General features: G+C 46.5%; 10 non-coding genes and 1 pseudogene across 10 annotated transcripts; all 11 read right to left on the minus strand.

Annotated features, from left to right (window-relative positions):
* Positions 1-1,850: 1,850 nt before the first annotated feature.
* Positions 1,851-2,041, minus strand: LOC130313229 (U2 spliceosomal RNA). Its single transcript, XR_008861222.1, has one exon. It is a non-coding gene; the product is annotated as a U2 spliceosomal RNA (small nuclear RNA).
* A 2,101-nt stretch (positions 2,042-4,142) lies between these two features.
* On the minus strand, positions 4,143-4,333 carry LOC130313242 (U2 spliceosomal RNA). Its single transcript, XR_008861233.1, has one exon. It is a non-coding gene; the product is annotated as a U2 spliceosomal RNA (small nuclear RNA).
* Positions 4,334-6,418: 2,085 nt separating this feature from the next.
* On the minus strand, positions 6,419-6,609 carry LOC130313254 (U2 spliceosomal RNA). The gene has a single exon (XR_008861244.1). It is a non-coding gene; the product is annotated as a U2 spliceosomal RNA (small nuclear RNA).
* A 2,093-nt stretch (positions 6,610-8,702) lies between these two features.
* LOC130313263 (U2 spliceosomal RNA) lies at positions 8,703-8,893 on the minus strand. Its single transcript, XR_008861251.1, has one exon. It is a non-coding gene; the product is annotated as a U2 spliceosomal RNA (small nuclear RNA).
* A 2,094-nt stretch (positions 8,894-10,987) lies between these two features.
* LOC130313264 (U2 spliceosomal RNA) lies at positions 10,988-11,178 on the minus strand. The gene has a single exon (XR_008861252.1). It is a non-coding gene; the product is annotated as a U2 spliceosomal RNA (small nuclear RNA).
* Positions 11,179-13,277: 2,099 nt separating this feature from the next.
* Positions 13,278-13,468, minus strand: LOC130313230 (U2 spliceosomal RNA). The gene has a single exon (XR_008861223.1). It is a non-coding gene; the product is annotated as a U2 spliceosomal RNA (small nuclear RNA).
* Positions 13,469-15,562: 2,094 nt separating this feature from the next.
* On the minus strand, positions 15,563-15,753 carry LOC130313231 (U2 spliceosomal RNA). Its single transcript, XR_008861224.1, has one exon. It is a non-coding gene; the product is annotated as a U2 spliceosomal RNA (small nuclear RNA).
* Positions 15,754-17,840: 2,087 nt separating this feature from the next.
* Positions 17,841-18,023, minus strand: LOC130313258 (U2 spliceosomal RNA). Its single transcript, XR_008861248.1, has one exon. It is a non-coding gene; the product is annotated as a U2 spliceosomal RNA (small nuclear RNA).
* A 693-nt stretch (positions 18,024-18,716) lies between these two features.
* Positions 18,717-18,876, minus strand: LOC130313261 (U2 spliceosomal RNA; annotated as a pseudogene).
* Positions 18,877-20,970: 2,094 nt separating this feature from the next.
* LOC130313233 (U2 spliceosomal RNA) lies at positions 20,971-21,161 on the minus strand. Its single transcript, XR_008861225.1, has one exon. It is a non-coding gene; the product is annotated as a U2 spliceosomal RNA (small nuclear RNA).
* A 2,089-nt stretch (positions 21,162-23,250) lies between these two features.
* On the minus strand, positions 23,251-23,441 carry LOC130313234 (U2 spliceosomal RNA). Its single transcript, XR_008861226.1, has one exon. It is a non-coding gene; the product is annotated as a U2 spliceosomal RNA (small nuclear RNA).
* Between the last annotated feature and the right edge of the window lie 304 nt (positions 23,442-23,745).

The raw sequence follows: 23,745 nt of genomic DNA on the forward strand, positions 1-23,745 counted from the left end.
TACTCCTCCTACTTGCATGTGACACTGGGCTTAGGATCTGCATAGGAAACACACACACAAGCACACACCTACCTTTGTTGCCTGCAGATGCCTCCTTGGCTGTCCCCAAACGGTATCAAACCAACACCCACGGGAAGCTGTAAGCATAGAGGACATGCCTGCACCCCATTGGACTTACCTGTGTGGGTTAAATCCGGGTTATTTGACAACCTATGGCGGTGATGGTTCTGCTCAGGCAGAGCAGTGCTGATGCTCCTCATAAAGCTGTCGCTGCTGTGAAGGTTCTAGGTGACATCACAAATCCCTTTGGTTACATACACAACAAAGCTGGGTTGTTGTTGTTTACACTCTGCAAGGCCTGTGGAAGTGAGTGACATCATAGCACTGTAGTTCTGAGGGTTCAAGATGGATGCAACAATCTCCTGTTGCTTCTATGAAGGCCGTAATAGACGACATCACCAAACAGCTCCATAGTCACATACACAGCAAAGGAGAGATGTTGTTTACACCTAGTGATGTCAGTGGTATTGAGTGACATCACAGCACAGTGCTAAGGCTCCTGGGCCTGGACACAGCAGCGGCTGCAATATCTCAACGGAGAATACGTTTATATCTATGTGTGTGTGTGCGCATATATATATATATATATATATATATATATATATATATATATTTCTCCGCCGAAATCACTTTTAAACCCATTTCCACCTTTTTTTCCCTTCTCTTCCTCTTACTTTTTTTTCACGTTTTTTTACGTTTTTCTCCTTTTCGCCTCTTTTCTGGGCGTATTATTCTTCTTTTTCTTCTTTTTTTTCGTCTAATGCATACCCCATCAGTGCAGCAATGCTTATTCAATACCGCCAGCAGATGGAGACACTGGGGGATAATTTTCTAAGGATTTATACTGATTTTTCCTGTCTGAATTTGTCGCACAGAAAGTTGCAGGCCAAATATGTGTGACATTTCTGCGACTTTAGCTTCTAGAGCATTTTTACAACATTATACATAGGTGCTGAATACATAAAAAGCGACTGTTCAGCGACAGACAAGTCGCATCGGCTGAAAGTAGGCCAGAATGTCAGTCCATGTTGGAGCAGGTTTAGATACAGTCTAAAGCATAGATCTCAAAGTCTGTGCACAGAATTTAGCAAGGGCCTCGCACCTTCTGATGCATCAGGTAGGTGCACAATAGCATAGCCTAACCCTCTGTACTTTGGTCTATATTGATGCGGGACATAGACAGCCAGCTGATGACCAATCCATTAGTGCAATGGATGGCTGGAAGCATTTGTCTTTGCCTTTGCAATACCACAGAAGCAATGCATGGTCAATGTACAGCAATGACACACCTGTGTGAACAGCCAGGAGACCCCCCCCCCCCCCCCCCATGTTATGTTACATAGTTACATAGTTAGTACGGTCGAAAAAAGACATATGTCCATCACGTTCAACCAGGGAATTAAGGGGTAGGGGTGTGGCGCGATATTGGGGAAGGGATGAGATTTTATATTTCTTCATAAGCATTAATCTTATTTTGTCAATTAGGAACATTCAGCACCCACCCGCTATCAAGGCAGCTGCCTATCATGTCATGCCCTACCTGCACAGGTGTGCTGGCTACTCAAATGATCCAATTAAGGAGGCCATTTAGTCAGCAGCAGCAGAAGTCCTGTGCCTGGACGCTCCAACAGGGGCCAGACACAAGCAGAAGCAGAAGCAGCAGAAGCAGCAGCAGCACCACCTTTTGTTTTTTGGCTGCAGCAGCAGCAAGGCCCACAGGGCTGGCTAGCTGGCTAGCCAGCAAGCAGGTAGCAATGAAAGTAGGAATCTTTCTTTTTAACCCTGTAAGGGGGTGGTGCACTGTACCCGAAGATACTGCCATATCGGGTCAATGCATAGGGCGACGGAAGCAAGCTTCGAAATCGGCCCCCGTTCTCAAAAATCCATTTAATATATGGTCCCCAGATAGGGGACGTATCAGATATTAAACTGATAAGAACAGATACTACACTTGATCTTAGCCAAAAGGCCGAGAAGCGATAACCGTGAAAGGGGCGGGCCCAACAAGGTCCCCTTCATGGGCACTATCACTGCTTGCTGTCAGGGAGGCTGCCAGACAATTTTCCATGCACACTCTGGGCTGGGGGGCAGTCAACCACCAGTACACACAGCAGAACCTAAACCCATACCATTATTGCTAAGCAGCAAGACAGGGGCCCATTGCACTCCCACGGGGCCTTTTTAAATGCAATCCATAACCCGGATTTGCCAGGAACCCTTCTTACTCCTCCTACTTGCATGTGACACTGGGCTTAGGATCTGCATAGGAAACACACACACAAGCACACACCTACCTTTGTTGCCTGCAGATGCCTCCTTGGCTGTCCCCAAACGGTATCAAACCAACACCCACGGGAAGCTGTAAGCATAGAGGACATGCCTGCACCCCATTGGACTTACCTGTGTGGGTTAAATCCGGGTTATTTGACAACCTATGGCGGTGATGGTTCTGCTCAGGCAGAGCAGTGCTGATGCTCCTCATAAAGCTGTCGCTGCGGTGAAGGTTCTAGGTGACATCACAAATCCCTTTGGTTACATACACAACAAAGCTGGGTTGTTGTTGTTTACACTCTGCAAGGCCTGTGGAAGTGAGTGACATCATAGCACTGTAGTTCTGAGGGTTCAAGATGGATGCAACAATCTCCTGTTGCTTCTATGAAGGCCGTAATAGACGACATCACCAAACAGCTCCATAGTCACATACACAGCAAAGGAGAGATGTTGTTTACACCTAGTGATGTCAGTGGTATTGAGTGACATCACAGCACAGTGCTAAGGCTCCTGGGCCTGGACACAGCAGCGGCTGCAATATCTCAACGGAGAATACGTTTATATCTATGTGTGTGTGTGCGCATATATATATATATATATATATATATATATATATATATATATATATATATATTTCTCCGCCGAAATCACTTTTAAACCCATTTCCACCTTTTTTTCCCTTCTCTTCCTCTTACTTTTTTTTCACGTTTTTTTACGTTTTTCTCCTTTTCGCCTCTTTTCTGGGCGTATTATTCTTCTTTTTCTTCTTTTTTTTCGTCTAATGCATACCCCATCAGTGCAGCAATGCTTATTCAATACCGCCAGCAGATGGAGACACTGGGGGATAATTTTCTAAGGATTTATACTGATTTTTCCTGTCTGAATTTGTCGCACAGAAAGTTGCAGGCCAAATATGTGTGACATTTCTGCGACTTTAGCTTCTAGAGCATTTTTACAACATTATACATAGGTGCTGAATACATAAAAAGCGACTGTTCAGCGACAGACAAGTCGCATCGGCTGAAAGTAGGCCAGAATGTCAGTCCATGTTGGAGCAGGTTTAGATACAGTCTAAAGCATAGATCTCAAAGTCTGTGCACAGAATTTAGCAAGGGCCTCGCACCTTCTGATGCATCAGGTAGGTGCACAATAGCATAGCCTAACCCTCTGTACTTTGGTCTATATTGATGCGGGACATAGACAGCCAGCTGATGACCAATCCATTAGTGCAATGGATGGCTGGAAGCATTTGTCTTTGCCTTTGCAATACCACAGAAGCAATGCATGGTCAATGTACAGCAATGACACACCTGTGTGAACAGCCAGGAGACCCCCCCCCCCCCCCCCCATGTTATGTTACATAGTTACATAGTTAGTACGGTCGAAAAAAGACATATGTCCATCACGTTCAACCAGGGAATTAAGGGGTAGGGGTGTGGCGCGATATTGGGGAAGGGATGAGATTTTATATTTCTTCATAAGCATTAATCTTATTTTGTCAATTAGGAACATTCAGCACCCACCCGCTATCAAGGCAGCTGCCTATCATGTCATGCCCTACCTGCACAGGTGTGCTGGCTACTCAAATGATCCAATTAAGGAGGCCATTTAGTCAGCAGCAGCAGAAGTCCTGTGCCTGGACGCTCCAACAGGGGCCAGACACAAGCAGAAGCAGAAGCAGCAGAAGCAGCAGCAGCACCACCTTTTGTTTTTTGGCTGCAGCAGCAGCAAGGCCCACAGGGCTGGCTAGCTGGCTAGCCAGCAAGCAGGTAGCAATGAAAGTAGGAATCTTTCTTTTTAACCCTGTAAGGGGGTGGTGCACTGTACCCGAAGATACTGCCATATCGGGTCAATGCATAGGGCGACGGAAGCAAGCTTCGAAATCGGCCCCCGTTCTCAAAAATCCATTTAATATATGGTCCCCAGATAGGGGACGTATCAGATATTAAACTGATAAGAACAGATACTACACTTGATCTTAGCCAAAAGGCCGAGAAGCGATAACCGTGAAAGGGGCGGGCCCAACAAGGTCCCCTTCATGGGCACTATCACTGCTTGCTGTCAGGGAGGCTGCCAGACAATTTTCCATGCACACTCTGGGCTGGGGGGCAGTCAACCACCAGTACACACAGCAGAACCTAAACCCATACCATTATTGCTAAGCAGCAAGACAGGGGCCCATTGCACTCCCACGGGGCCTTTTTAAATGCAATCCATAACCCGGATTTGCCAGGAACCCTTCTTACTCCTCCTACTTGCATGTGACACTGGGCTTAGGATCTGCATAGGAAACACACACACAAGCACACACCTACCTTTGTTGCCTGCAGATGCCTCCTTGGCTGTCCCCAAACGGTATCAAACCAACACCCACGGGAAGCTGTAAGCATAGAGGACATGCCTGCACCCCATTGGACTTACCTGTGTGGGTTAAATCCGGGTTATTTGACAACCTATGGCGGTGATGGTTCTGCTCAGGCAGAGCAGTGCTGATGCTCCTCATAAAGCTGTCGCTGCTGTGAAGGTTCTAGGTGACATCACAAATCCCTTTGGTTACATACACAACAAAGCTGGGTTGTTGTTGTTTACACTCTGCAAGGCCTGTGGAAGTGAGTGACATCATAGCACTGTAGTTCTGAGGGTTCAAGATGGATGCAACAATCTCCTGTTGCTTCTATGAAGGCCGTAATAGACGACATCACCAAACAGCTCCATAGTCACATACACAGCAAAGGAGAGATGTTGTTTACACCTAGTGATGTCAGTGGTATTGAGTGACATCACAGCACAGTGCTAAGGCTCCTGGGCCTGGACACAGCAGCGGCTGCAATATCTCAACGGAGAATACGTTTATATCTATGTGTGTGTGTGCGCATATATATATATATATATATATATATATATATATATATATTTCTCCGCCGAAATCACTTTTAAACCCATTTCCACCTTTTTTTCCCTTCTCTTCCTCTTACTTTTTTTTCACGTTTTTTTACGTTTTTCTCCTTTTCGCCTCTTTTCTGGGCGTATTATTCTTCTTTTTCTTCTTTTTTTTCGTCTAATGCATACCCCATCAGTGCAGCAATGCTTATTCAATACCGCCAGCAGATGGAGACACTGGGGGATAATTTTCTAAGGATTTATACTGATTTTTCCTGTCTGAATTTGTCGCACAGAAAGTTGCAGGCCAAATATGTGTGACATTTCTGCGACTTTAGCTTCTAGAGCATTTTTACAACATTATACATAGGTGCTGAATACATAAAAAGCGACTGTTCAGCGACAGACAAGTCGCATCGGCTGAAAGTAGGCCAGAATGTCAGTCCATGTTGGAGCAGGTTTAGATACAGTCTAAAGCATAGATCTCAAAGTCTGTGCACAGAATTTAGCAAGGGCCTCGCACCTTCTGATGCATCAGGTAGGTGCACAATAGCATAGCCTAACCCTCTGTACTTTGGTCTATATTGATGCGGGACATAGACAGCCAGCTGATGACCAATCCATTAGTGCAATGGATGGCTGGAAGCATTTGTCTTTGCCTTTGCAATACCACAGAAGCAATGCATGGTCAATGTACAGCAATGACACACCTGTGTGAACAGCCAGGAGACCCCCCCCCCCCCCATGTTATGTTACATAGTTACATAGTTAGTACGGTCGAAAAAAGACATATGTCCATCACGTTCAACCAGGGAATTAAGGGGTAGGGGTGTGGCGCGATATTGGGGAAGGGATGAGATTTTATATTTCTTCATAAGCATTAATCTTATTTTGTCAATTAGGAACATTCAGCACCCACCCGCTATCAAGGCAGCTGCCTATCATGTCATGCCCTACCTGCACAGGTGTGCTGGCTACTCAAATGATCCAATTAAGGAGGCCATTTAGTCAGCAGCAGCAGAAGTCCTGTGCCTGGACGCTCCAACAGGGGCCAGACACAAGCAGAAGCAGAAGCAGCAGAAGCAGCAGCAGCACCACCTTTTGTTTTTTGGCTGCAGCAGCAGCAAGGCCCACAGGGCTGGCTAGCTGGCTAGCCAGCAAGCAGGTAGCAATGAAAGTAGGAATCTTTCTTTTTAACCCTGTAAGGGGGTGGTGCACTGTACCCGAAGATACTGCCATATCGGGTCAATGCATAGGGCGACGGAAGCAAGCTTCGAAATCGGCCCCCGTTCTCAAAAATCCATTTAATATATGGTCCCCAGATAGGGGACGTATCAGATATTAAACTGATAAGAACAGATACTACACTTGATCTTAGCCAAAAGGCCGAGAAGCGATAACCGTGAAAGGGGCGGGCCCAACAAGGTCCCCTTCATGGGCACTATCACTGCTTGCTGTCAGGGAGGCTGCCAGACAATTTTCCATGCACACTCTGGGCTGGGGGGCAGTCAACCACCAGTACACACAGCAGAACCTAAACCCATACCATTATTGCTAAGCAGCAAGACAGGGGCCCATTGCACTCCCACGGGGCCTTTTTAAATGCAATCCATAACCCGGATTTGCCAGGAACCCTTCTTACTCCTCCTACTTGCATGTGACACTGGGCTTAGGATCTGCATAGGAAACACACACACAAGCACACACCTACCTTTGTTGCCTGCAGATGCCTCCTTGGCTGTCCCCAAACGGTATCAAACCAACACCCACGGGAAGCTGTAAGCATAGAGGACATGCCTGCACCCCATTGGACTTACCTGTGTGGGTTAAATCCGGGTTATTTGACAACCTATGGCGGTGATGGTTCTGCTCAGGCAGAGCAGTGCTGATGCTCCTCATAAAGCTGTCGCTGCTGTGAAGGTTCTAGGTGACATCACAAATCCCTTTGGTTACATACACAACAAAGCTGGGTTGTTGTTGTTTACACTCTGCAAGGCCTGTGGAAGTGAGTGACATCATAGCACTGTAGTTCTGAGGGTTCAAGATGGATGCAACAATCTCCTGTTGCTTCTATGAAGGCCGTAATAGACGACATCACCAAACAGCTCCATAGTCACATACACAGCAAAGGAGAGATGTTGTTTACACCTAGTGATGTCAGTGGTATTGAGTGACATCACAGCACAGTGCTAAGGCTCCTGGGCCTGGACACAGCAGCGGCTGCAATATCTCAACGGAGAATACGTTTATATCTATGTGTGTGTGTGCGCATATATATATATATATATATATATATATATATATATATATATATATTTCTCCGCCGAAATCACTTTTAAACCCATTTCCACCTTTTTTTCCCTTCTCTTCCTCTTACTTTTTTTTCACGTTTTTTTACGTTTTTCTCCTTTTCGCCTCTTTTCTGGGCGTATTATTCTTCTTTTTCTTCTTTTTTTTCGTCTAATGCATACCCCATCAGTGCAGCAATGCTTATTCAATACCGCCAGCAGATGGAGACACTGGGGGATAATTTTCTAAGGATTTATACTGATTTTTCCTGTCTGAATTTGTCGCACAGAAAGTTGCAGGCCAAATATGTGTGACATTTCTGCGACTTTAGCTTCTAGAGCATTTTTACAACATTATACATAGGTGCTGAATACATAAAAAGCGACTGTTCAGCGACAGACAAGTCGCATCGGCTGAAAGTAGGCCAGAATGTCAGTCCATGTTGGAGCAGGTTTAGATACAGTCTAAAGCATAGATCTCAAAGTCTGTGCACAGAATTTAGCAAGGGCCTCGCACCTTCTGATGCATCAGGTAGGTGCACAATAGCATAGCCTAACCCTCTGTACTTTGGTCTATATTGATGCGGGACATAGACAGCCAGCTGATGACCAATCCATTAGTGCAATGGATGGCTGGAAGCATTTGTCTTTGCCTTTGCAATACCACAGAAGCAATGCATGGTCAATGTACAGCAATGACACACCTGTGTGAACAGCCAGGAGACCCCCCCCCCCCCCCATGTTATGTTACATAGTTACATAGTTAGTACGGTCGAAAAAAGACATATGTCCATCACGTTCAACCAGGGAATGTAAGGGGTAGGGGTGTGGCGCGATATTGGGGAAGGGATGAGATTTTATATTTCTTCATAAGCATTAATCTTATTTTGTCAATTAGGAACATTCAGCACCCACCCGCTATCAAGGCAGCTGCCTATCATGTCATGCCCTACCTGCACAGGTGTGCTGGCTACTCAAATGATCCAATTAAGGAGGCCATTTAGTCAGCAGCAGCAGAAGTCCTGTGCCTGGACGCTCCAACAGGGGCCAGACACAAGCAGAAGCAGAAGCAGCAGAAGCAGCAGCAGCACCACCTTTTGTTTTTTGGCTGCAGCAGCAGCAAGGCCCACAGGGCTGGCTAGCTGGCTAGCCAGCAAGCAGGTAGCAATGAAAGTAGGAATCTTTCTTTTTAACCCTGTAAGGGGGTGGTGCACTGTACCCGAAGATACTGCCATATCGGGTCAATGCATAGGGCGACGGAAGCAAGCTTCGAAATCGGCCCCCGTTCTCAAAAATCCATTTAATATATGGTCCCCAGATAGGGGACGTATCAGATATTAAACTGATAAGAACAGATACTACACTTGATCTTAGCCAAAAGGCCGAGAAGCGATAACCGTGAAAGGGGCGGGCCCAACAAGGTCCCCTTCATGGGCACTATCACTGCTTGCTGTCAGGGAGGCTGCCAGACAATTTTCCATGCACACTCTGGGCTGGGGGGCAGTCAACCACCAGTACACACAGCAGAACCTAAACCCATACCATTATTGCTAAGCAGCAAGACAGGGGCCCATTGCACTCCCACGGGGCCTTTTTAAATGCAATCCATAACCCGGATTTGCCAGGAACCCTTCTTACTCCTCCTACTTGCATGTGACACTGGGCTTAGGATCTGCATAGGAAACACACACACAAGCACACACCTACCTTTGTTGCCTGCAGATGCCTCCTTGGCTGTCCCCAAACGGTATCAAACCAACACCCACGGGAAGCTGTAAGCATAGAGGACATGCCTGCACCCCATTGGACTTACCTGTGTGGGTTAAATCCGGGTTATTTGACAACCTATGGCGGTGATGGTTCTGCTCAGGCAGAGCAGTGCTGATGCTCCTCATAAAGCTGTCGCTGCTGTGAAGGTTCTAGGTGACATCACAAATCCCTTTGGTTACATACACAACAAAGCTGGGTTGTTGTTGTTTACACTCTGCAAGGCCTGTGGAAGTGAGTGACATCATAGCACTGTAGTTCTGAGGGTTCAAGATGGATGCAACAATCTCCTGTTGCTTCTATGAAGGCCGTAATAGACGACATCACCAAACAGCTCCATAGTCACATACACAGCAAAGGAGAGATGTTGTTTACACCTAGTGATGTCAGTGGTATTGAGTGACATCACAGCACAGTGCTAAGGCTCCTGGGCCTGGACACAGCAGCGGCTGCAATATCTCAACGGAGAATACGTTTATATCTATGTGTGTGTGTGCGCATATATATATATATATATATATATATATATATATATATATATATATTCTCCGCCGAAATCACTTTTAAACCCATTTCCACCTTTTTTTCCCTTCTCTTCCTCTTACTTTTTTTTCACGTTTTTTTACGTTTTTCTCCTTTTCGCCTCTTTTCTGGGCGTATTATTCTTCTTTTTCTTCTTTTTTTTCGTCTAATGCATACCCCATCAGTGCAGCAATGCTTATTCAATACCGCCAGCAGATGGAGACACTGGGGGATAATTTTCTAAGGATTTATACTGATTTTTCCTGTCTGAATTTGTCGCACAGAAAGTTGCAGGCCAAATATGTGTGACATTTCTGCGACTTTAGCTTCTAGAGCATTTTTACAACATTATACATAGGTGCTGAATACATAAAAAGCGACTGTTCAGCGACAGACAAGTCGCATCGGCTGAAAGTAGGCCAGAATGTCAGTCCATGTTGGAGCAGGTTTAGATACAGTCTAAAGCATAGATCTCAAAGTCTGTGCACAGAATTTAGCAAGGGCCTCGCACCTTCTGATGCATCAGGTAGGTGCACAATAGCATAGCCTAACCCTCTGTACTTTGGTCTATATTGATGCGGGACATAGACAGCCAGCTGATGACCAATCCATTAGTGCAATGGATGGCTGGAAGCATTTGTCTTTGCCTTTGCAATACCACAGAAGCAATGCATGGTCAATGTACAGCAATGACACACCTGTGTGAACAGCCAGGAGACCCCCCCCCCCCCCCCCCATGTTATGTTACATAGTTACATAGTTAGTACGGTCGAAAAAAGACATATGTCCATCACGTTCAACCAGGGAATTAAGGGGTAGGGGTGTGGCGCGATATTGGGGAAGGGATGAGATTTTATATTTCTTCATAAGCATTAATCTTATTTTGTCAATTAGGAACATTCAGCACCCACCCGCTATCAAGGCAGCTGCCTATCATGTCATGCCCTACCTGCACAGGTGTGCTGGCTACTCAAATGATCCAATTAAGGAGGCCATTTAGTCAGCAGCAGCAGAAGTCCTGTGCCTGGACGCTCCAACAGGGGCCAGACACAAGCAGAAGCAGAAGCAGCAGAAGCAGCAGCAGCACCACCTTTTGTTTTTTGGCTGCAGCAGCAGCAAGGCCCACAGGGCTGGCTAGCTGGCTAGCCAGCAAGCAGGTAGCAATGAAAGTAGGAATCTTTCTTTTTAACCCTGTAAGGGGGTGGTGCACTGTACCCGAAGATACTGCCATATCGGGTCAATGCATAGGGCGACGGAAGCAAGCTTCGAAATCGGCCCCCGTTCTCAAAAATCCATTTAATATATGGTCCCCAGATAGGGGACGTATCAGATATTAAACTGATAAGAACAGATACTACACTTGATCTTAGCCAAAAGGCCGAGAAGCGATAACCGTGAAAGGGGCGGGCCCAACAAGGTCCCCTTCATGGGCACTATCACTGCTTGCTGTCAGGGAGGCTGCCAGACAATTTTCCATGCACACTCTGGGCTGGGGGGCAGTCAACCACCAGTACACACAGCAGAACCTAAACCCATACCATTATTGCTAAGCAGCAAGACAGGGGCCCATTGCACTCCCACGGGGCCTTTTTAAATGCAATCCATAACCCGGATTTGCCAGGAACCCTTCTTACTCCTCCTACTTGCATGTGACACTGGGCTTAGGATCTGCATAGGAAACACACACACAAGCACACACCTACCTTTGTTGCCTGCAGATGCCTCCTTGGCTGTCCCCAAACGGTATCAAACCAACACCCACGGGAAGCTGTAAGCATAGAGGACATGCCTGCACCCCATTGGACTTACCTGTGTGGGTTAAATCCGGGTTATTTGACAACCTATGGCGGTGATGGTTCTGCTCAGGCAGAGCAGTGCTGATGCTCCTCATAAAGCTGTCGCTGCTGTGAAGGTTCTAGGTGACATCACAAATCCCTTTGGTTACATACACAACAAAGCTGGGTTGTTGTTGTTTACACTCTGCAAGGCCTGTGGAAGTGAGTGACATCATAGCACTGTAGTTCTGAGGGTTCAAGATGGATGCAACAATCTCCTGTTGCTTCTATGAAGGCCGTAATAGACGACATCACCAAACAGCTCCATAGTCACATACACAGCAAAGGAGAGATGTTGTTTACACCTAGTGATGTCAGTGGTATTGAGTGACATCACAGCACAGTGCTAAGGCTCCTGGGCCTGGACACAGCAGCGGCTGCAATATCTCAACGGAGAATACGTTTATATCTATGTGTGTGTGTGCGCATATATATATATATATATATATATATATATATATATATATATATATATTTCTCAGCCGAAATCACTTTTAAACCCATTTCCACCTTTTTTTCCCTTCTCTTCCTCTTACTTTTTTTTCACGTTTTTTTACGTTTTTCTCCTTTTCGCCTCTTTTCTGGGCGTATTATTCTTCTTTTTCTTCTTTTTTTTCGTCTAATGCATACCCCATCAGTGCAGCAATGCTTATTCAATACCGCCAGCAGATGGAGACACTGGGGGATAATTTTCTAAGGATTTATACTGATTTTTCCTGTCTGAATTTGTCGCACAGAAAGTTGCAGGCCAAATATGTGTGACATTTCTGCGACTTTAGCTTCTAGAGCATTTTTACAACATTATACATAGGTGCTGAATACATAAAAAGCGACTGTTCAGCGACAGACAAGTCGCATCGGCTGAAAGTAGGCCAGAATGTCAGTCCATGTTGGAGCAGGTTTAGATACAGTCTAAAGCATAGATCTCAAAGTCTGTGCACAGAATTTAGCAAGGGCCTCGCACCTTCTGATGCATCAGGTAGGTGCACAATAGCATAGCCTAACCCTCTTTACTTTGGTCTATATTGATGCGGGACATAGACAGCCAGCTGATGACCAATCCATTAGTGCAATGGATGGCTGGAAGCATTTGTCTTTGCCTTTGCAATACCACAGAAGCAATGCATGGTCAATGTACAGCAATGACACACCTGTGTGAACAGCCAGGAGACCCCCCCCCCCCCCCCCATGTTATGTTACATAGTTACATAGTTAGTACGGTCGAAAAAAGACATATGTCCATCACGTTCAACCAGGGAATTAAGGGGTAGGGGTGTGGCGCGATATTGGGGAAGGGATGAGATTTTATATTTCTTCATAAGCATTAATCTTATTTTGTCAATTAGGAACATTCAGCACCCACCCGCTATCAAGGCAGCTGCCTATCATGTCATGCCCTACCTGCACAGGTGTGCTGGCTACTCAAATGATCCAATTAAGGAGGCCATTTAGTCAGCAGCAGCAGCAGAAGTCCTGTGCCTGGACGCTCCAACAGGGGCCAGACACAAGCAGAAGCAGAAGCAGCAGAAGCAGCAGCAGCACCACCTTTTGTTTTTTGGCTGCAGCAGCAGCAAGGCCCACAGGGCTGGCTAGCTGGCTAGCCAGCAAGCAGGTAGCAATGAAAGTAGGAATCTTTCTTTTTAACCCTGTAAGGGGGTGGTGCACTGTACCCGAAGATACTGCCATATCGGGTCAATGCATAGGGCGACGGAAGCAAGCTTCGAAATCGGCCCCCGTTCTCAAAAATCCATTTAATATATGGTCCCCAGATAGGGGACGTATCAGATATTAAACTGATAAGAACAGATACTACACTTGATCTTAGCCAAAAGGCCGAGAAGCGATAACCGTGAAAGGGGCGGGCCCAACAAGGTCCCCTTCATGGGCACTATCACTGCTTGCTGTCAGGGAGGCTGCCAGACAATTTTCCATGCACACTCTGGGCTGGGGGGCAGTCAACCACCAGTACACACAGCAGAACCTAAACCCATACCATTATTGCTAAGCAGCAAGACAGGGGCCCATTGCACTCCCACGGGGCCTTTTTAAATGCAATCCATAACCCGGATTTGCCAGGAACCCTTCTTACTCCTCCTACTTGCATGTGACACTGGGCTTAGGATCTGCATAGGAAACACACACACAAGCACACACCTACCTTTGTTGCCTGCAGATGCCTCCTTGGCTGTCCCCAAACGGTATCAAACCAACACCCACGGGAAGCTGTAAGCATAGAGGACATGCCTGCACCCCATTGGACTTACCTGTGTGGGTTAAATCCGGGTTATTTGACAACCTATGGCGGTGATGGTTCTGCTCAGGCAGAGCAGTGCTGATGCTCCTCATAAAGCTGTCGCTGCTGTGAAGGTTCTAGGTGACATCACAAATCCCTTTGGTTACATACACAACAAAGCTGGGTTGTTGTTGTTTACACTCTGCAAGGCCTGTGGAAGTGAGTGACATCATAGCACTGTAGTTCTGAGGGTTCAAGATGGATGCAACAATCTCCTGTTGCTTCTATGAAGGCCGTAATAGACGACATCACCAAACAGCTCCATAGTCACATACACAGCAAAGGAGAGATGTTGTTTACACCTAGTGATGTCAGTGGTATTGAGTGACATCACAGCACAGTGCTAAGGCTCCTGGGCCTGGACACAGCAGCGGCTGCAATATCTCAACGGAGAATACGTTTATATCTATGTGTGTGTGTGCGCATATATATATATATATATATATATATATATATATATATATATTTCTCCGCCGAAATCACTTTTAAACCCATTTCCACCTTTTTTTCCCTTCTCTTCCTCTTACTTTTTTTTCACGTTTTTTTACGTTTTTCTCCTTTTCGCCTCTTTTCTGGGCGTATTATTCTTCTTTTTCTTCTTTTTTTTCGTCTAATGCATACCCCATCAGTGCAGCAATGCTTATTCAATACCGCCAGCAGATGGAGACACTGGGGGATAATTTTCTAAGGATTTATACTGATTTTTCCTGTCTGAATTTGTCGCACAGAAAGTTGCAGGCCAAATATGTGTGACATTTCTGCGACTTTAGCTTCTAGAGCATTTTTACAACATTATACATAGGTGCTGAATACATAAAAAGCGACTGTTCAGCGACAGACAAGTCGCATCGGCTGAAAGTAGGCCAGAATGTCAGTCCATGTTGGAGCAGGTTTAGATACAGTCTAAAGCATAGATCTCAAAGTCTGTGCACAGAATTTAGCAAGGGCCTCGCACCTTCTGATGCATCAGGTAGGTGCACAATAGCATAGCCTAACCCTCTTTACTTTGGTCTATATTGATGCGGGACATAGACAGCCAGCTGATGACCAATCCATTAGTGCAATGGATGGCTGGAAGCATTTGTCTTTGCCTTTGCAATACCACAGAAGCAATGCATGGTCAATGTACAGCAATGACACACCTGTGTGAACAGCCAGGAGACCCCCCCCCCCCCCCCCCATGTTATGTTACATAGTTACATAGTTAGTACGGTCGAAAAAAGACATATGTCCATCACGTTCAACCAGGGAATTAAGGGGTAGGGGTGTGGCGCGATATTGGGGAAGGGATGAGATTTTATATTTCTTCATAAGCATTAATCTTATTTTGTCAATTAGGAACATTCAGCACCCACCCGCTATCAAGGCAGCTGCCTATCATGTCATGCCCTACCTGCACAGGTGTGCTGGCTACTCAAATGATCCAATTAAGGAGGCCATTTAGTCAGCAGCAGCAGCAGAAGTCCTGTGCCTGGACGCTCCAACAGGGGCCAGACACAAGCAGAAGCAGAAGCAGCAGAAGCAGCAGCAGCACCACCTTTTGTTTTTTGGCTGCAGCAGCAGCAAGGCCCACAGGGCTGGCTAGCTGGCTAGCCAGCAAGCAGGTAGCAATGAAAGTAGGAATCTTTCTTTTTAACCCTGTAAGGGGGTGGTGCACTGTACCCGAAGATACTGCCATATCGGGTCAATGCATAGGGCGACGGAAGCAAGCTTCGAAATCGGCCCCCGTTCTCAAAAATCCATTTAATATATGGTCCCCAGATAGGGGACGTATCAGATATTAAACTGATAAGAACAGATACTACACTTGATCTTAGCCAAAAGGCCGAGAAGCGATAACCGTGAAAGGGGCGGGCCCAACAAGGTCCCCTTCATGGGCACTATCACTGCTTGCTGTCAGGGAGGCTGCCAGACAATTTTCCATGCACACTCTGGGCTGGGGGGCAGTCAACCACCAGTACACACAGCAGAACCTAAACCCATACCATTATTGCTAAGCAGCAAGACAGGGGCCCATTGCACTCCCACGGGGCCTTTTTAAATGCAATCCATAACCCGGATTTGCCAGGAACCCTTCTTACTCCTCCTACTTGCATGTGACACTGGGCTTAGGATCTGCATAGGAAACACACACACAAGCACACACCTACCTTTGTTGCCTGCAGATGCCTCCTTGGCTGTCCCCAAACGGTATCAAACCAACACCCACGGGAAGCTGTAAGCATAGAGGACATGCCTGCACCCCATTGGACTTACCTGTGTGGGTTAAATCCGGGTTATTTGACAACCTATGGCGGTGATGGTTCTGCTCAGGCAGAGCAGTGCTGATGCTCCTCATAAAGCTGTCGCTGCTGTGAAGGTTCTAGGTGACATCACAAATCCCTTTGGTTACATACACAACAAAGCTGGGTTGTTGTTGTTTACACTCTGCAAGGCCTGTGGAAGTGAGTGACATCATAGCACTGTAGTTCTGAGGGTTCAAGATGGATGCAACAATCTCCTGTTGCTTCTATGAAGGCCGTAATAGACGACATCACCAAACAGCTCCATAGTCACATACACAGCAAAGGAGAGATGTTGTTTACACCTAGTGATGTCAGTGGTATTGAGTGACATCACAGCACAGTGCTAAGGCTCCTGGGCCTGGACACAGCAGCGGCTGCAATATCTCAACGGAGAATACGTTTATATCTATGTGTGTGTGTGCGCATATATATATATATATATATATATATATATATATATATATATATTTCTCCGCCGAAATCACTTTTAAACCCATTTCCACCTTTTTTTCCCTTCTCTTCCTCTTACTTTTTTTTCACGTTTTTTTACGTTTTTCTCCTTTTCGCCTCTTTTCTGGGCGTATTATTCTTCTTTTTCTTCTTTTTTTTCGTCTAATGCATACCCCATCAGTGCAGCAATGCTTATTCAATACCGCCAGCAGATGGAGACACTGGGGGATAATTTTCTAAGGATTTATACTGATTTTTCCTGTCTGAATTTGTCGCACAGAAAGTTGCAGGCCAAATATGTGTGACATTTCTGCGACTTTAGCTTCTAGAGCATTTTTACAACATTATACATAGGTGCTGAATACATAAAAAGCGACTGTTCAGCGACAGACAAGTCGCATCGGCTGAAAGTAGGCCAGAATGTCAGTCCATGTTGGAGCAGGTTTAGATACAGTCTAAAGCATAGATCTCAAAGTCTGTGCACAGAATTTAGCAAGGGCCTCGCACCTTCTGATGCATCAGGTAGGTGCACAATAGCATAGCCTAACCCTCTGTACTTTGGTCTATATTGATGCGGGACATAGACAGCCAGCTGATGACCAATCCATTAGTGCAATGGATGGCTGGAAGCATTTGTCTTTGCCTTTGCAATACCACAGAAGCAATGCATGGTCAATGTACAGCAATGACACACCTGTGTGAACAGCCAGGAGACCCCCCCCCCCCCCCCCATGTTATGTTACATCATAGTTAGTACGGTCGAAAAAAGACATATGTCCATCACGTTCAACCAGGGAATTAAGGGGTAGGGGTGTGGCGCGATATTGGGGAAGGGATGAGATTTTATATTTCTTCATAAGCATTAATCTTATTTTGTCAATTAGGAACATTCAGCACCCACCCGCTATCAAGGCAGCTGCCTATCATGTCATGCCCTACCTGCACAGGTGTGCTGGCTACTCAAATGATCCAATTAAGGAGGCCATTTAGTCAGCAGCAGCAGAAGTCCTGTGCCTGGACGCTCCAACAGGGGCCAGACACAAGCAGAAGCAGAAGCAGCAGAAGCAGCAGCAGCACCACCTTTTGTTTTTTGGCTGCAGCAGCAGCAAGGCCCACAGGGCTGGCTAGCTGGCTAGCCAGCAAGCAGGTAGCAATGAAAGTAGGAATCTTTCTTTTTAACCCTGTAAGGGGGTGGTGCACTGTACCCGAAGATACTGCCATATCGGGTCAATGCATAGGGCGACGGAAGCAAGCTTCGAAATCGGCCCCCGTTCTCAAAAATCCATTTAATATATGGTCCCCAGATAGGGGACGTATCAGATATTAAACTGATAAGAACAGATTTTTTTTTTTTTTTTTATCTAAAGCCGAGGAACGTGCTTTCGATTCACCCAAAGTGCAAGAAAAAGTGCAAACGTGTTACACTAAAAAAACGTGCACAAAGGATGCGGTCTATCGCAAGCCCTTCTCCGATAGGAGAGAGGCCCCCCAACAAACCTTACCCTTCGCCTCCGGACCAAAAGGTACCTGCGAGGTTCCAGGTTCGATGTCCCTTTTCGCCGAAGCTACTAGGGGACCACAAATGCTCCCGGCATCCCCCTTGGCGTTAGCCAAGGTATCTGCCCGCAGAGCCGATTACGGTAGGTACCCTGCCAAAGCAGGAGTACCCGGGGTGTTTGCAGGGAGGTGCGGAACCTAATGGCCACACACACCTCCCCTAGACCGCCAGGAGGGACACCCAGAAGGGCTACCGCATCCTGACAAATCCTGTGAACACACAACACGCAAAAAGTGACACAGTGAGACAAAAAAGAAATAAATAAGTGAATGTGTGCAGATATACTGCCCGGACATCCGGCCGGATCTATAAAAATTTCTCTGATCCTAGCCAGAAGGCCGGGAATCAAGAGGTGAGTGCCACAAGGTGAAGAGATTATGGTGCCCGTGCTTCAACTCAGTGAGTCTATTCTCCCAGTGAGTTTCGGCACCTCGGGGTCACCACTCCCCGAGGCACAAAAGTACCTCGGCTCTAGACCCTCTCAGCCTCATGGCGAGACCCGGAGGGAACAGGTCACATCGGGGCAGCCGTCGAGCTGATTCCTCAGAACCAGCCCCGGAAAGCCCTGGTACACCTGCATCCTCCATGCAGCACCCATCCCCACCAGCATGAAAACTGATAAGAACAGATACTACACTTGATCTTAGCCAAAAGGCCGAGAAGCGATAACCGTGAAAGGGGCGGGCCCAACAAGGTCCCCTTCATGGGCACTATCACTGCTTGCTGTCAGGGAGGCTGCCAGACAATTTTCCATGCACACTCTGGGCTGGGGGGCAGTCAACCACCAGTACACACAGCAGAACCTAAACCCATACCATTATTGCTAAGCAGCAAGACAGGGGCCCATTGCACTCCCACGGGGCCTTTTTAAATGCAATCCATAACCCGGATTTGCCAGGAACCCTTCTTACTCCTCCTACTTGCATGTGACACTGGGCTTAGGATCTGCATAGGAAACACACACACAAGCACACACCTACCTTTGTTGCCTGCAGATGCCTCCTTGGCTGTCCCCAAACGGTATCAAACCAACACCCACGGGAAGCTGTAAGCATAGAGGACATGCCTGCACCCCATTGGACTTACCTGTGTGGGTTAAATCCGGGTTATTTGACAACCTATGGCGGTGATGGTTCTGCTCAGGCAGAGCAGTGCTGATGCTCCTCATAAAGCTGTCGCTGCTGTGAAGGTTCTAGGTGACATCACAAATCCCTTTGGTTACATACACAACAAAGCTGGGTTGTTGTTGTTTACACTCTGCAAGGCCTGTGGAAGTGAGTGACATCATAGCACTGTAGTTCTGAGGGTTCAAGATGGATGCAACAATCTCCTGTTGCTTCTATGAAGGCCGTAATAGACGACATCACCAAACAGCTCCATAGTCACATACACAGCAAAGGAGAGATGTTGTTTACACCTAGTGATGTCAGTGGTATTGAGTGACATCACAGCACAGTGCTAAGGCTCCTGGGCCTGGACACAGCAGCGGCTGCAATATCTCAACGGAGAATACGTTTATATCTATGTGTGTGTGTGCGCATATATATATATATATATATATATATATATATATATATATATATATATTTCTCCGCCGAAATCACTTTTAAACCCATTTCCACCTTTTTTTCCCTTCTCTTCCTCTTACTTTTTTTTCACGTTTTTTTACGTTTTTCTCCTTTTCGCCTCTTTTCTGGGCGTATTATTCTTCTTTTTCTTCTTTTTTTTCGTCTAATGCATACCCCATCAGTGCAGCAATGCTTATTCAATACCGCCAGCAGATGGAGACACTGGGGGATAATTTTCTAAGGATTTATACTGATTTTTCCTGTCTGAATTTGTCGCACAGAAAGTTGCAGGCCAAATATGTGTGACATTTCTGCGACTTTAGCTTCTAGAGCATTTTTACAACATTATACATAGGTGCTGAATACATAAAAAGCGACTGTTCAGCGACAGACAAGTCGCATCGGCTGAAAGTAGGCCAGAATGTCAGTCCATGTTGGAGCAGGTTTAGATACAGTCTAAAGCATAGATCTCAAAGTCTGTGCACAGAATTTAGCAAGGGCCTCGCACCTTCTGATGCATCAGGTAGGTGCACAATAGCATAGCCTAACCCTCTGTACTTTGGTCTATATTGATGCGGGACATAGACAGCCAGCTGATGACCAATCCATTAGTGCAATGGATGGCTGGAAGCATTTGTCTTTGCCTTTGCAATACCACAGAAGCAATGCATGGTCAATGTACAGCAATGACACACCTGTGTGAACAGCCAGGAGACCCCCCCCCCCCCCCATGTTATGTTACATAGTTACATAGTTAGTACGGTCGAAAAAAGACATATGTCCATCACGTTCAACCAGGGAATTAAGGGGTAGGGGTGTGGCGCGATATTGGGGAAGGGATGAGATTTTATATTTCTTCATAAGCATTAATCTTATTTTGTCAATTAGGAACATTCAGCACCCACCCGCTATCAAGGCAGCTGCCTATCATGTCATGCCCTACCTGCACAGGTGTGCTGGCTACTCAAATGATCCAATTAAGGAGGCCATTTAGTCAGCAGCAGCAGAAGTCCTGTGCCTGGACGCTCCAACAGGGGCCAGACACAAGCAGAAGCAGAAGCAGCAGAAGCAGCAGCAGCACCACCTTTTGTTTTTTGGCTGCAGCAGCAGCAAGGCCCACAGGGCTGGCTAGCTGGCTAGCCAGCAAGCAGGTAGCAATGAAAGTAGGAATCTTTCTTTTTAACCCTGTAAGGGGGTGGTGCACTGTACCCGAAGATACTGCCATATCGGGTCAATGCATAGGGCGACGGAAGCAAGCTTCGAAATCGGCCCCCGTTCTCAAAAATCCATTTAATATATGGTCCCCAGATAGGGGACGTATCAGATATTAAACTGATAAGAACAGATACTACACTTGATCTTAGCCAAAAGGCCGAGAAGCGATAACCGTGAAAGGGGCGGGCCCAACAAGGTCCCCTTCATGGGCACTATCACTGCTTGCTGTCAGGGAGGCTGCCAGACAATTTTCCATGCACACTCTGGGCTGGGGGGCAGTCAACCACCAGTACACACAGCAGAACCTAAACCCATACCATTATTGCTAAGCAGCAAGACAGGGGCCCATTGCACTCCCACGGGGCCTTTTTAAATGCAATCCATAACCCGGATTTGCCAGGAACCCTTCTTACTCCTCCTACTTGCATGTGACACTGGGCTTAGGATCTGCATAGGAAACACACACACAAGCACACACCTACCTTTGTTGCCTGCAGATGCCTCCTTGGCTGTCCCCAAACGGTATCAAACCAACACCCACGGGAAGCTGTAAGCATAGAGGACATGCCTGCACCCCATTGGACTTACCTGTGTGGGTTAAATCCGGGTTATTTGACAACCTATGGCGGTGATGGTTCTGCTCAGGCAGAGCAGTGCTGATGCTCCTCATAAAGCTGTCGCTGCTGTGAAGGTTCTAGGTGACATCACAAATCCCTTTGGTTACATACACAACAAAGCTGGGTTGTTGTTGTTTACACTCTGCAAGGCCTGTGGAAGTGAGTGACATCATAGCACTGTAGTTCTGAGGGTTCAAGATGGATGCAACAATCTCCTGTTGCTTCTATGAAGGCCGTAATAGACGACATCACCAAACAGCTCCATAGTCACATACACAGCAAAGGAGAGATGTTGTTTACACCTAGTGATGTCAGTGGTATTGAGTGACATCACAGCACAGTGCTAAGGCTCCTGGGCCTGGACACAGCAGCGGCTGCAATATCTCAACGGAGAATACGTTTATATCTATGTGTGTGTGTGCGCATATATATATATATATATATATATATATATATATATATATATATATTCTCCGCCGAAATCACTTTTAAACCCATTTCCACCTTTTTTTCCCTTCTCTTCCTCTTACTTTTTTTTCACGTTTTTTTACGTTTTTCTCCTTTTCGCCTCTTTTCTGGGCGTATTATTCTTCTTTTTCTTCTTTTTTTTCGTCTAATGCATACCCCATCAGTGCAGCAATGCTTATTCAATACCGCCAGCAGATGGAGACACTGGGGGATAATTTTCTAAGGATTTATACTGATTTTTCCTGTCTGAATTTGTCGCACAGAAAGTTGCAGGCCAAATATGTGTGACATTTCTGCGACTTTAGCTTCTAGAGCATTTTTACAACATTATACATAGGTGCTGAATACATAAAAAGCGACTGTTCAGCGACAGACAAGTCGCATCGGCTGAAAGTAGGCCAGAATGTCAGTCCATGTTGGAGCAGGTTTAGATACAGTCTAAAGCATAGATCTCAAAGTCTGTGCACAGAATTTAGCAAGGGCCTCGCACCTTCTGATGCATCAGGTAGGTGCACAATAGCATAGCCTAACCCTCTGTACTTTGGTCTATATTGATGCGGGACATAGACAGCCAGCTGATGACCAATCCATTAGTGCAATGGATGGCTGGAAGCATTTGTCTTTGCCTTTGCAATACCACAGAAGCAATGCATGGTCAATGTACAGCAATGACACACCTGTGTGAACAGCCAGGAGACCCCCCCCCCCCCATGTTATGTTACATAGTTACATAGTTAGTACGGTCGAAAAAAGACATATGTCCATCACGTTCAACCAGGGAATTAAGGGGTAGGGGTGTGGCGCGATATTGGGGAAGGGATGAGATTTTATATTTCTTCATAAGCATTAATCTTATTTTGTCAATTAGGAACATTCAGCACCCACCCGCTATCAAGGCAGCTGCCTATCATGTCATGCCCTACCTGCACAGGTGTGCTGGCTACTCAAATGATCCAATTAAGGAGGCCATTTAGTCAGCAGCAGCAGAAGTCCTGTGCCTGGACGCTCCAACAGGGGCCAGACACAAGCAGAAGCAGAAGCAGCAGAAGCAGCAGCAGCACCACCTTTTGTTTTTTGGCTGCAGCAGCAGCAAGGCCCACAGGGCTGGCTAGCTGGCTAGCCAGCAAGCAGGTAGCAATGAAAGTAGGAATCTTTCTTTTTAACCCTGTAAGGGGGTGGTGCACTGTACCCGAAGATACTGCCATATCGGGTCAATGCATAGGGCGACGGAAGCAAGCTTCGAAATCGGCCCCCGTTCTCAAAAATCCATTTAATATATGGTCCCCAGATAGGGGACGTATCAGATATTAAACTGATAAGAACAGATACTACACTTGATCTTAGCCAAAAGGCCGAGAAGCGATAACCGTGAAAGGGGCGGGCCCAACAAGGTCCCCTTCATGGGCACTATCACTGCTTGCTGTCAGGGAGGCTGCCAGACAATTTTCCATGCACACTCTGGGCTGGGGGGCAGTCAACCACCAGTACACACAGCAGAACCTAAACCCATACCATTATTGCTAAGCAGCAAGACAGGGGCCCATTGCACTCCCACGGGGCCTTTTTAAATGCAATCCATAACCCGGATTTGCCAGGAACCCTTCTTACTCCTCCTACTTGCATGTGACACTGGGCTTAGGATCTGCATAGGAAACACACACACAAGCA

Source organism: Hyla sarda, unplaced genomic scaffold, assembly GCF_029499605.1.
Source record: "Hyla sarda isolate aHylSar1 unplaced genomic scaffold, aHylSar1.hap1 scaffold_1750, whole genome shotgun sequence".
NCBI classification, from domain to species: domain Eukaryota; kingdom Metazoa; phylum Chordata; class Amphibia; order Anura; family Hylidae; genus Hyla; species Hyla sarda.